This window comes from Echinops telfairi, unplaced genomic scaffold (assembly GCF_000313985.2).
Source record: "Echinops telfairi isolate 266 unplaced genomic scaffold, ASM31398v2 ScPeMD7_3533;HRSCAF=4204_0, whole genome shotgun sequence".
NCBI classification, from domain to species: Eukaryota; Metazoa; Chordata; class Mammalia; order Afrosoricida; family Tenrecidae; genus Echinops; species Echinops telfairi.
This window is the reverse complement of record NW_022107431.1, coordinates 39,349,062-39,363,218: the sequence shown is the minus strand read 5'-3', so window position 1 is coordinate 39,363,218 and position 14,157 is coordinate 39,349,062. Positions and strand designations below refer to the sequence as shown.

Here is a 14,157-nt window from a genome sequence, read left to right as displayed (position 1 = left end):
TTGTGAGGTGAAGGACTTTGTGGACTGGTGTTGGGTATGGGTTAATGTTGGACTTGTGGGCTTAGGCAGCATTGGGTTGGGATGTTTTCGTGATGCACCTTTTCTTTACATAAAACTCTCTCTTATACGTGAGTCGCCATGGATTTGTTTCTCCAAAGTACCCAGACTAATACACACCCCCTCTAAAGGGAAAAAAAAAAAGCTGTCTGCCTAGTACGGTAATTTCATTCCTAATTAATTAGGGGGGTGTGTATTTGAATATAATAAAAAGGAATTTCATATACATGAGAGGAGACCTGCTTAATGAAATCATTGCTTTTGTGAAAGGAAAAAGGATTTTTGTTGTTGTTAACTTAAAGAATGTTCATTAGTGCTATAACCGAAGCCTGGACATTTAAATAATAATATCTAGTCCCAAGACAAAGTTTTTGGGTTTTTTTGCAAAAGATAACACGAGGTGCCAATAGGCCATGTGTTTCCAGCCAGCTGCAGTGGGCACAGCCATCCACATTCGCCCTCAGCTTTTGTTGGATGGATGGGACCTGTGTGGAGCGGCTGTGACCATGAAATCCCCCTTTTTAGCCGGGTTCCCACCCTTCTCCCATCCCTGTGTACTTTTTGGATTTGAAGCCATGAGCATTCACTTACCTAACTTGTTTTTTTGCAGGAGCAAGACTCCTAAGTTGGGGGGAAAAAAATCAGCAAGGTTCTTGAAAAAGTGAATTTGTAGCTATAGGAACCTTGAATGGACACTTAGTGTATATACCTTTATACCTTTAGGGCACACATTCATTTTGAATAACTTTATTATGCTATTTCAGTGAATTCATGTATATTCCATGTAAGCCATCTTCATTTAACATGACGACTTGGGGTCTTTAATCAGTGGTCAGACACCCCCCTCCCCTTGTGATGCTTCAGAAACAGATAGCCAGCACTTGCTGCAGTTCTCAGTAAGAAAAGTCACAGACAGCTCTGTTATCTGCAGAGTTCATGTGCTTGCCTTCAAGTTGCTTTTAATTGGATGACCTCATCTTGAACTGAAAATAGTGAAAGAAAAAGATGATGCTTTCAACCCTATAAGCCAGGATTTGCAAAAGTGAAGGGAAATGACAATTCTCAGTTTTCTGTCACAGTTGAGAATTTGGGGTATTAGGGTTTTACTAAGCTGTTGTGATTTTAAGGTCTTGCCCTGGACAAAGTTGTGAAGTAAGCAAAGGATATGTTTGGCCATGATCTGCCTTCCTATGGACTCTCTTCTTGCTCTCAGGCAGGGAGCCTACTCTCTCTTGTCCTGCCCTAATATGCCACCAAACCATATTCTTAGAAGCAGATTCTCACAGTGGACTTATTCATCCATACATTTAACACATACAAAATCAAACTATTCTCTCCTATAAAAAATTAATAAAGGATAGAAAAATACATATATATATATATATATAATTCTTAAACTCACTGCCATTGAGTCAACACTAAGTCATAGCAACCCTATAAAACAGACTAGAATTGCCTGCTGAAAGTTTCAGAGATATTAACTCTTTCTAGGAGTAGAAAGCCATGTCTTTTTCTCAAGGAGCAGCTGGTGGTTTTGAACTTGCACTTAGCAATATGCATCTAAATATAATAGGCAATTCTGCCCAACAACCCATCCCACTCAGTGAACAGATGCTCTTGAGTGAGTGTGAACTGAAAACAGAAGGCTGCTATCTTCTCTGGTGCTTGCCTCACATGGAGCAAGCATTTCACCATGCTGAAGGTAAGTTGGGGGTTAAAGTCAGGCTGTTTTTAAATACGTCAAACCAATAACTCCAACTAGTGCTGAACCAAATGAGCAGGCTTCGCCTGTAAGGCTGGAAGACAGAATTCTGTTTCGGACATATTGGAAATGGTTTGTCATCGTTTCCAGTATGATACATTCTCAAGGGATTTTCAAGGATAATTGTTCTCTACAGATTGTCACCTTGTATGCCTACACAAAGCTTGAATCGATTATGTAGCTTAACAAGTTTTCGCTTTTCTTGGGTATTTTCAGTTTAACAAGACAATGAAAATACTCTGCCTATAAAAATATCGGCTTTTTTGAGCCTTATCCAAATAGAGTCAACTAACTACTAAGTATCATCATTTTACCATTTACATCTGGAAAGATGAATTTAGGTGACGTGTGTGTGTGTGTGTGTGTGTGTGTGTGTATACATTTTATTATGGCCTAGGTGTAAGTTTGCAGAACAAATTAGCTTTCCATTCAATAATTTATACACAGTTTTGTGACATTAGCTGCAGCCCCTTAGTTTAACAGCACTCTTGGCATTTCTTCCCTGGGTCCCCCTGGCCATCTTTCCTCCTGCCCTTCCTTGCCTTCTGAAGATTATTGTTGGGCAAATGCTGTCTTTTGGGACTCACAGGTTGATTATTAGGAAGAGTCCATTCCTCGTGAGCATTATTCATCCCTGGGAATGGTTCCAATCCAGGCTTGAAGATGCCTAAGGGTCATGGTTGCAGGCGTTCCATCAGTGTCTCTCAGACCAATACATTTGGATTTTTTTTTCTTTTGGGTGATTTCTAATTTTTTACATTTTTCTCCCACTCTGCCTAGGACTTTCTATTGTGATCCTGATAGAGGGGTCAGTGATAGTAGTTAGGCACCATCTACTTTTTCTAGTTTCAGGCTAAAGGAGGCTATGTTTTGCATGGTCCTTTAATCCTTGGACTGATTGTTTCCTTCATTCTTTACCTTTCTCCCTTGGTCTTTGTTCTGAACGGGAAAGCTCTATGGAATCTACGTTGCATCTCAGATGGCCACTCACAGCTCTCTGTCACCTGCTCCCAGTGGGTGATAGATTTTCTTGTATTATTATCGTTATTTTTTATCCAAGTAAGCAGCCATTTACTCTCTAGTACATTCCACGAATAGGCCTGGTTTTGCACATAGATGTCCAGATTCCTAAAAACTAATAAGTACCTCAACATTAAGCAATACAGTTCACCTCTGGTTATCCATTTCTTCATCCGTAGAATGACAGTATTGGTACTTGGGCACTCTCAGAGTTTCTTCTGTTTTGTCCCAATTTGCTTTATAATTATTATAGCTGAGTAATAATTCTATCATTGTTCAAAGACTATGGACTTGATGCTGAGTATAATCACATCGTTTAACCAGAGAGTATTTTACCATTTTGTAGTACTTCAAAGTCATTCTTATGAATTAAAGGTGCCATAAATATTGCTGTGCAAAGACACCAATTAATAGAGGTTTATGGTTTCTAGCAACCAATGATATTTACCATCCAAGGTAAAAATATTGCATTCTGTGTTCTAAATTTAATTAAAGTCGTCAGAGAAAAAAACACTAAACAAGACTTTTAGGCCCCTGCTGGAATAAATCTGATCTAAAATTTTGATTGTATTGAAAGAATGCATTTTATAGATGATATAGTAGTGCAACAGTGCTGTATCACAAAGTCTTAAGTGACATCATTCATAAATGAGGTAAATGTGTTTATCGTTGTTATTGTTTTCTTTACTTAATTTAGGGCCCACAGGGGAGGGAAGGGTTATCTTTACTTCTTTAAAAACCTGCAAGTCTGCTATCAAGTGGATTCTAACTCGTAGCGACTGTGTAGGACAGGGTAGGTAGTCGTTTTCTGAGACTGTAATTCCTTATGGCAGTAGAAAGCCTCATTTATCTCCCAGAGAATGTCTGATGGTTTTGATCTGCTAACCTTGGGGTAGGCATTCCAAAGTGTTGCCATCTTTTTAAGCTGTCCCTCGGTTATAAACATCAAAGATATTACGTACAGTGGTTCATAATATGTTTTATTAAATGGCTCTACTTTGTGACACATCGATACATTATTAATGCTGCTGTTAGGTGCTGTTGAGTTAGCTCCCACTCCTAGTGGCCCTATGTACAACAGAACAAAACACTACCCTGCCCTGTATCATCATCACAATTATGTTTGAGCCCAAATGTTGCAGCACTATGTCAGTCCATCTCACTGAGGGTCTTCCTCTTTTTCTCTGTCTATCTCACCAAGCATGATGTCCTTTACTAGAGACTGGTCTCTCCTGATAACATATCCAAAGTATGTGAGACAGAATCTCACCACCCGAGTCTCTTAAGAAGTAGTCTGGCCGTCCTTCCTGCCAGACAGGTTTGTTTTTGTTCCCTGGCAGACCACAGTACTTTCAGTATTCTTCAACACCATAATTCAAGTGCATCTTGCATTCTTTCTTGAAGTCTTTCGTATTCATTGCTTAGCTTTCACACGCACATGAAGTGATTGAAAATACCCTCGTGCACGTTGGTCCTCAAAGTAACAGCCTTGCTCTTCAAACACTTTCAGGGGGTCTTGTGCAGCAGATTAGCCCCATGCAATACTTTGTTTAATTTCTTGATTGCTGTTTCCATGAGCCTTGATTGTGGATCCAAGTAAAATGAAATCCTTGACAACTTCAATCTTTTCATTTTTTATCTTAATGATGTCTCCTGGTACAGTTGTGAGGATTTTGGTGTTCTTTACATTGAGTTGTAACCCACACTGAAGGCTCTATCATTACCTTCATCAGTAAATGCTTCAAGTTCTCTTCACTTCTAGCAAGGAATGTTTATCATCCACATATCATAGATTGTTAGTGCGCAGTCTCCTAATCCTGATGTCTCTTTCTTATTCATATAGTCAAGTTTCTCAGATTATTTGCTCAGCATGCAGCTTCAGTAAGTTTAGTAAAAGGATACAACCCTGATGCACATCTATCCTGATTTTAAACTATGCAGGATCCCTTGTCCTCTTGGTCTGTGTACAGTTTCTGCATGAGTACAATGAAGTGTTTTGGAGTTCTTGTTCTTCTGAAAGTTATCCATAGTTTGTTATGATCCACACAATCGCCTTTTCATACTCAATAAAAAATAAGCATCTTTCTGGTATTCTCTGCTTTCACCCAAGATCCAAATGACGTCAGCAATGATAACTTTCAGTCCAAGTCCTCTCATAGTGATGGTGTTTCTCAATTTCCACATTCTGTTGGTTCACCTTTCTTTGGATGGGGTATGAATAAGAATAACTTCCAGTCAGTCTTGCAGATATCTGCCTTCCCAAGTTCTTGGCACAGACTAGTGAGTGCTCTCAGAGCTGCTTCAGTGTGTTGAAACATTTCGGTTGGTATTCTGCTCAATTCCTGGAGGCTTGCTTTTCACTAATGTCTTCAGTATAACTTGGGCTTCTTCCTTCAATATCATTGGTTCTTGTTTATATGCTACCTCCTAAAATGGTTGAATGTTGCCTAGGTTTTTTTATTTGGTTTGGGTTTTTTTTATATAGTGATTCTGTTAATTCCTTCCAGCTTCTTTTGATGCTTCCTGCATGGTTCAATATTTGGCCCCTAGAATTGTTCAGGAGAGCAACTTGAAGCATTAAGTTTTGCATAAGTTCTTTCAACTTGAGATATACCACTGAATGTATTCTTTGTGATTTTCTAATTCCAGGTCTTTGCACATTCCAAGAATAATAAAAAAAGTATTATTATATTTGCATACTGTGGTGTGGGCAGGGGCCCTGTAGAAAAAGACGAGCGACTTTGATGAGTTCCATGGTTCAGGTGCTAAATTAAAGCCAAAGAAAGTTTGAAGACATCTGTACTTTTTGCTGCCAGTGATGGGACATTGTTCCTCTTTTTCTCTGTCTCGGATTTCTAGTTGTTTTATTATCTTGCTATAATTATTTTAAGAGCATTTTTATTAGGTTAGAGAACTGTGAGTGAACATATGATGCTTTACTAATGAGAAGAAACTGAGAATAATAGCTCAACTGGAAACAAAAAAGCTAAAATTGTGGTAGCACTTCCTCCAGGTATTTAGCCCAAGTGTAAGCAGAGTTGTCTGAAAGTTAACAGGAAAAGAAACTACTTGTGAAGCGTTAAAACCACAGCCTACAAAAAGATTTTCATAAAGTCATATTGTTGAGTATTAAGAACTAAATGTCACAACTTGTATTTCATAAATACCCTCTCCTTCAAACCAGAGGTAAAAACCCAAAGACGAACCCGGCATCAGTTGCTGACTTGTTTCTCCGTTCTTCTGGAGCCCCACCCCCAACAATAACACCACCCTCATCTTGTCTTTTAGGCCGAGGACGAGGTACAGGCTTGCCACATCTCAAAACGGGGCTACCGTCCACGTTAAAATTCTTAACCATTATTTGGAATTCCAAACTTATTTTTTGTCTCTGGCAAATCCTAATACCAACCCACAAAAGTCAATTTTAACTCAAAGGAATTAGAATTAGCAGTATGAATGATGTTCAGGTTCTATTTAACAAAGCTCCTGTGGGAAAAGTTATCTTAAATTTTAGCTGGAGATAATCATCAACACCTCCTCCCTTTCCATTCTGCTGAATCATCTTTTCCTTCTGGAGACATTGGTAAGAGAAGGTCCCAATGAGTTCTGACTGGGGGATAGAATAAGAGAGTTTCCTGGGGAGCCTTTTAAGGCCTGCCAAAGGCTTTTGGTCATATGAATGCTAAGGGCAGAGAAAACAATTCAGAGGGCAATTGCTGTGCTCCAGAAGTTTAAGTTATAATAAGCTATCTTTATTAATCAATATGTGAAAGAGGTTGGGAGGCTGTATATAAGCCAGTAAAACACAATGAATATTTGTTCCTTTCCCTTGCCCCTCTGTCCGTCTTTACTATACTGATGGTATATCTTTGCCCTGGGCCGGAAGAGTGCCCCTCCACGCCTCTGAGCTTCTTCCTACCTCTCACTTCGCAGGCTTTCCTCCAACTGTTTACATTTACTTATCTTTCACTTTGATTCTATAAGAAAATTTGGAACCAAAGAAGAGTGGTGCACAAATAGCAGAACAAAACCCAATCTCCTTTTAAAAAAAAAAAAGAATGCCAGACTTAGCTCTCTGAAGTCAGCAGCCAACATAGTCTAGCATACAATAGTACTCAATAAAATTTTATTGAATGAGTACTGAACAGATGAATGCCATCTTTGAGGGTAATTCTTCTTTGGACCTGAAATTCTGGGTTGAAGAACAAAGTAAACTCTAGTTATATCAATGATGGAATAGCAGAAGGAACCTACTTGCCCCTCTTTTCTCCTGTAACACCTAGTCAAAGGGACAGGTGTCTCCAGGCATCTAGGAATCTTGAGTTGGGTATAAGAAGAGAGGAGACATACGAAGATCAGGAACATTCATTAAGAAAATAAATGAATTTAAAATTTAGCTTTCATTTTGTCCGTGTTACTTAGAACAAGAGTAAGCTGCCAGTGACAGTAAAGCTGTTTACGGTTCTTCATGATGGAAGTTCAGAATAGACACTTGAGAATTAATAGGGACCCAGATTCCTTCTGTGTCATTTCAACAACTTCACCGTAGAAACCCGGGATGGACGGCTGCGCCAGCTCTGGCTCTGCATCCAGGTGGAAGCCAGGCAGGCTGGGGAAGAGTGTCTTTCCTTTGGTACCATGATCACACTCAGCTGAAAGGAAATCTGATGATAGTCTTTATTCTGACTAATGTAATATGTACAACTAGAGGTTTGGAGTTTTACTAAACATGGAAAAAGAAGTACAGTTACTGTGTACAGCTAGCTACTTCCATTACATTGACCAATGAACTGCGTTGGAAAAGTATCAGTATAAAATGGTAGCCCCAGCCCCCCAAAATGGTAGCCAAGTTTAAATAAATAAATAAATGGTAGACAAGTATGTGCTAAATTAAAGGAAAATATTAAATATTTTATTGTTTTATGTCTAGATTCTATTATATTATGTAAATTCATTAATGTTGCTTATATAAAGGTTATATTGTGTTTCACATTAAATTAAATACAGTATTGTCATTAGAAGTAATTATGTATTTTCTGCTTTCTTTTCAATTGAGGTTTTAATCTGCTTTACTTTGTTATTGTTGCTAGTTTTGTTTGTTTTTCATGTTTTCCTATAGATGAACTCCAGGGTAGGTAAATCTATAGAGACAGCAACTGGATTCATGGTTCCTTGCACATAAGGCAGGGGAGGTTGAGGGGAAATGGGGAGCTTAGAACGATGGGTACAAGAATGAAAATGTTCTAAAACTGATTGTGGGAATGATTATACAGCTCTTCTTGATGTGATTGAACTATTGAATTGTATGAAATGTCCATTATAGTAGCAACGATGAAACATACAACTTTCCTTTAGTTCTTAAATGCTTCCTCCCCACCCTCTATCATGATCCCAATTCTATCATACAAATCTGGCTAGACCAGAGGATGTACACTGGTACAGATAGGAACTGGAAACACAGGGAATCCAGGCGGATGATCCCTTCAGGACCAGTGGTGAGAGTGGTGATACCAGGAGGGTGGAGGGAAGGTGGGTGAAGAGAAACGTCGGACAGTGCAAGATATGGCAAAATAATAATAATTTATAAATTATCAAGGGCTCATGAGGGAGGGGGGAACGGGGAGAGAGGGAAAAAAATTGAGGAGCTGATGCCAGGGGCTTAAGTGAAGAGCACATGTTTTGAGAATGATGAGGGCAATGAATGTACAAATGTGCTTTACACAATGTATGTATGTATGGATTGTGATAAGAGTTGTATGAGCCCCTAATAAAATGATTTTTTAATTAAAAATATATAAAATAAATGTGCATTATATGCCAATGAAACTGTTAAAAGCACATAAATTAAAAAAATAAGTAATGACATTAAAATACAAAATTCAATAATGTGCATCCATAACCATTCATTTTTATCTTACATACACCTTGTTCAAGCCCAAAATACCAAAAGGAAGATTACCCAGATGAGGATTGCAGCTGTCATTCTTCACAAACAGAGAGTTCGTTAGCTTACAGTCTCACTGAGTTAGGACGGCTGACTCCGTATCTGATGCTATGTCTCTTTGTAGGAGCCCTTACTGTTGCTCCCCCTAGCTATTGCTTTCTGACCACTTACTCCTAGCCAGTCACTATAATGTTCACAGGTAAGCCTGTGGTCCCTGAAGGTATTAGAATTCCCGTGGTTCAGGTGAGAACATGGAGACTAAGAGATTAATTTATCTATGGAACTCGGTGTTGTTAGACTCTAAAGCTAATGCTTTTAGCCATTAAATTTTACTATCTCTTCTTTATAAATGTTTAATAGTATACTTCATCTGATTGTTGTCTTGTTTCTACCCAGAAACACAGCTAAAATCAGTTGTGAGAGGCAGTGTTAAGTGTTCGCTCTTATTTGTTGTGAAAACTTCTCCTGTTTCAATGGCAACCTGACAATAGGAAAATATCAAAATATTGGCACTGGCAATACAGTAGCTCATTTGTTTCTAACAGTTTTTAATGTGATCACATTTGGTTCTTACATCAACTCCCTGGAGTAAGCCTCATCACTCCCATTTCACAAAGGGAAAAGCTAAGGTATAACATTCTGGAACTTGAATCCAGAGCTGATTATTTCAAGTTCAGCTTCTTTCCCCTTTCACAGGCTGATTTTCAGTGTTGAAGATAATTGCAGAGGGATACTACGGAATAAAAACAACTGGCAGCAACTTCGTATCCTACCTAGTAGCATTTCCTTTGTATTTGCTTGGGCATAAAGTAGAAAGAAGCTTCTTGGGAAATAGTTTCTTCTAATTGATAATCAAAAGTGTAAGAGTCTGTCTTCTAAAATTTCCCAGCTATGTCACCCCATTCCATTTCCACTGGCATCTGGTTTGTACCCTAATTGCTTCTTAACTGGATCATTGATTGCACTGTCCTAAAGCTCTGACCCACAACTCGGGCTACCTACCCCACACGTTTCCTGTCTTCTAAAAGCTCAGCTCAGTTACCTCATTTCCTTGGTTAAAGTCTTTTTATGATCCTTGCCTTCTCCTCCTCCTGAGAATTCATAGCACTGTTTGTACCTCTCACATAGTTCCACTTTATGTGATTCTTATTGGCCTGGAATTTATTTATTTTTATTGTGGGATTGTGTTTCTTTTATCTTTGTATTTTCTGAAATATGTTGTGAGATTCTTCCAAAGCATTATGCTCTCTCTAGCTAGTTAAATGAAAGTTGTTGAGTTCTCTTCTTTCTTCAAGGCCAAAGTAATTTTTTAAAACATTACATCCTACTGCCCTCGTGCAGTGGTTATAAAAGGTGTGCCTTCTTTCTGTCTTTGCCTGAACTCTGCTCCAACCACCCTGGTCATTATGGACTTGGGTAGAAATAAGGCTCGAAATCCACCATTGGTGAGGGTCAAGACCGTCTTCTGATTTACCGTATTTTACCAGACATGTATGTGTGCCTGTCTTCTTACCTGTTCATATATAATCTTTAGTTAACCCTTAAATCACTTTCCTTTCTTACTTTCTCTGATTCTCTCATCATGTGCCAGGGGATTCAGTGCTGGAGAGACGGGTCAGGTCCTACCTACCCTGAAGGCAGGGCAGCACAATGGAATGAAAGTGCAGAAAAATGAGTGTTGTGGCAGGTGGGACCCGAAGAGGGACGTTTCACTCCGGTGAGGGGGCATCAGGGAAGGATTCTCCAAGGCAATGTATTAGCTTCCAACTGAAAGTGAGGGGTGGGCCTGGAGAAGAAGGGACAGAGCATCAGAGCAAAGAGCATGCACCCATGTCCCGGTGTGAGGCAGGCTGCAGGGACTGTGGAGTTGCATGGGGTCTGGAGGCCATAGAGGAAAGGGAGGGGTTGGTCTCACTGCCACTTCCTCAGCTGTGCACAGTTTTCTTCCACCCCAGCTCATCCTACACCCATGAAAGTCATTGTTTCCATGACTGCATGTCTCTGCTCGAAGCCTATCAGCTCTTCTTTATTGCTTCCTGATCCTTTAATCTTCTCTTTCTCTGGCTTTCAACCCTTCCTACAATTAACCCTAGCTTTTCTGACCTCACTGCTTCTCTCTCTCTCTCTCTCTCTCTCTCTCTCTCTCTCTCACACACACACACACACACACACACACACACTCCACCACCACCACCACCACCAACAACAACAACAACACCATAGCCAAAGCATCCTCCTCACTGCCTCTTGGGTCCATCCAGCTCCTGCCCTCTGAACCCTTCTGCTCCCCAGCCTTTCAGGCTTCCCTCCTTCCCTCTTCCCAGATATTTGTCATCTGTGACATGTAACCCAAGGAACATCCGTGGCATAGTGGTTTACACATTAACCACAGGCCAGCAGTTCAAAAACGCCAGCAGCGCCAAGGGGGAACGATAAGGCTTTCTACTCCCGTAAAGATTTATAGTCTCAGAAACCCACAGAGGCAGTTCTGCCCTGTCCAGTTGGCTCGCTGTGAGTCAGGAGTGACTCAGTGGCAGTGCTTTTGAAGTTTGGAATGTAATCCAAGGCAGAATCACTCACACATTGCCTAGTTTGCTCTCTAATTGTTTCTGTGTCTTTCCTGATCAACTGTATTAAGGTCTGGCTTGGAAGTGCCATTTTAGACTGTTGCCTAGTGGAACAGAAAGAACACTGGACCTGCAGTCAGCTGCCTGCCTGCATTTGACTCGGAGCTCGACAATTTTCCAGCTGCCTGTCAGGTCTCTTCTTGGGTAATACAGGAATAATGCCTACAAGGCTGTTGTGAGAAAGTACATAAGTCTCTTTATGTGAGATTCATTTGTGGATTGCGTAAACAGTCTATCAATGGACACTCTGTTTCTTCACATTCCACAGTTCCTAAGTAGAACCACTGATCAGCGTGAGATTTTTGTCGTTCTTTCCAAGGTCTCAGGATCTTAAGGATTTGAGCCTTTTATTCACCTCCTTGTGACCTATTTCTCCGTAACCCATTTCTTGGTTATTTTTCTACTTCTCTGATTCACCAATAGTCTCAGCTCGTCCTTAAACCTACAGATGAATAACTTCAGGCAACTGAGAAACGAAGTTTTGAGATAGGAAAAGGAAGTTCCTTGCCTTGGATATTGATATAGTGGAGCGCTCTCTCAGGGTCCTCCTGGCCACACTGCACTCTGCCTACACAGGAACTCCCTGTTAGCACTCTGCACCTTCACAGAAATGCGCACAACATAGCATCGTTATCGTTTAGTGCACATTCACAGTCCCAAAGTGTGGTCTTCTCGATTCTTCAGAAAGCTTTCTTCTTTTTAATTTCCAGACCTGTCTTAGACCAAATTCTCAGATCGAGGGCTACAAGCAGGGGCACTACTGTCAAGCATTACTGTCAAGCACTACATACAGCTGACTCCCAGGGTTCCAGAGCTAGGGCTCTTGTTCACAGGAATGCAGAACCGGAGAGCAGAGAGCCAGAGGAAGCAGACACATGCCTCTGACACCCCAGTGTCTGGAAAAGCGATTGCTGTTGTTAACTGCCATGGAGTCCGTGGCGACAACCTCTTTGTGTCAGCATACAACTGCATTCCATGGAGTTTTCAGTAGTGGAGGTTTTTTGGTTTTTTGGGGGGTGAGGGTGAGCAGGGGTATGGAAGTAGATTACCAGGCCTTTCTTCTGAGGCACCTTCGGGTAGACTGGAATCTCCAGCCTTTCAATTAGCTACAGCGAGTTAAAAGATTATGTTGTTCACTTTTACCTATCACTTGTACTGATGGGGATGGAAGGAGGTGCAAACATTTTGAAGACTGTTTACCTTAATAGCTAAGAGTTTATGATGTCTGATAGCCTTTGCTTATATGTAGGAATCTTTCTGAAGCTCTAAAGAAGCTCAGCAAAATAGAGCTTAATTGAATACACATTTATATAGTAAAATAACTTGAGTATCTCCTTCCCCACTAAGGAAAACAGAAAAGAGAAACCAGCTTGTTACTGGAGACTGCGATTGAAATTAGGGGAGGCAGTAGGAAGAGAAGCCGCGCTGGCGGTAGGGTGTTTTTAAAGTGTTCAAACCAGCAGCCACTCAACAGGAGAAGGGTGTGACAGCCTGCTTTCATAAGGACGACAGTCTTGCAAACCCAACAAGGCAGTTCTACACTGCCGTGTAGGGTCACTATGCTATGAGTCAGAATTGACTCAAAGCAGCAGGCTTGGGGTTTTTTTGGCTCTTTATTTGTTTGGTAGGAAAGTAACAACATTTCAAATTCAGCATTCACAGTGTCTGAAGCAATAATTCACACTCAAGAAAAAAATTTAATAAAGTAAAACCATCTCTGCTACTCATAAGAATTGTTCTGAAATTGCCATAAATCAAGTGCATTTCATCTGGAGACCACCTTTTTTTGTACAATTACTGTGTTTTATGGTTTCTATTGTTCTTAATAGCACCCTTAGTCATCAGTGGATAGGGAAAAAAGTCTTTCTAGGACACAGAGTTCTGTAATTCTTAGAAATGGTGGGTCTTTGAAATTCCCAGTAGAATTTAGGCACATTCTTGCCACTTTAGTTTTCCATTCACTGATTACATTATTGCAAATCTTCTAAAGCAAATAATTTTCTTAAGCAAAGTGGGTAAAAAAGTATCCTGAAATGACCACCAGCTTCCTTGAGATCTCTGTTTCAGAGTAAACACAAAAACAAAGGTTGTTTAGGCTGTTATGAGCAATTTAGACCCTAGACCTGCACTAGACATTTTTAATGATGACCTTCAGACTCAATTCCAAGATTCCTTCTCTATGCCAGCATATCCATTGTGCAATTTCAGCACGGTTTTCTCATTTCTTTAGCAGCAGATTATTTGGAAAGTTTGGGGGAGTGTTATTATGGCTTAGGAGGCTTTTTAAAAGGATATCTTTTTTAAAAAAATCATTTTATTGGGGGCTCGTACACCAACATCAAGCCTCCAGTGCTCAGTCTTGGTTCTGTGCGAGGCCCTAAATTGTGGGATTTTTTTTTAATTAGTAGATTCTCTTTGGCTCTCTGCTATATGCTGCCCAGTTTTCTATGTGGCATCACCTAATATTACTTTTAAGAGGTATATTTTTTCTTTTTTTAATGGCCCAAGGGCACTAGAAGTAGAATGTTTTAATCACTCAGTCTTACCACAGTATTTGCCTGTTCTAGTGTCTTAAAGAAAGACCATTTTACTTCTTGTTATAGAGGCAGGGGAATTTTTTCATAAAAACTTTTAAGTTTCCTTCTTATAGTAGAAAATCATTGGGGAGTAATCAGTCTGTACAATACACATCCCATATACCCAAAGACTTTAAGGTCAGATTGGCCCCTTGAACAAAATTAACCCTG

The 14,157-nt window shown here is 40.0% G+C and overlaps 1 protein-coding gene across 1 annotated transcript in view; it reads left to right on the top strand.

The window, feature by feature from the left end:
• Positions 1 to 14,157, top strand: part of SESN1 (sestrin 1) — a 112,894-nt gene that overhangs the window by 57,880 nt on the left and 40,857 nt on the right. The window lies entirely within an intron of this gene.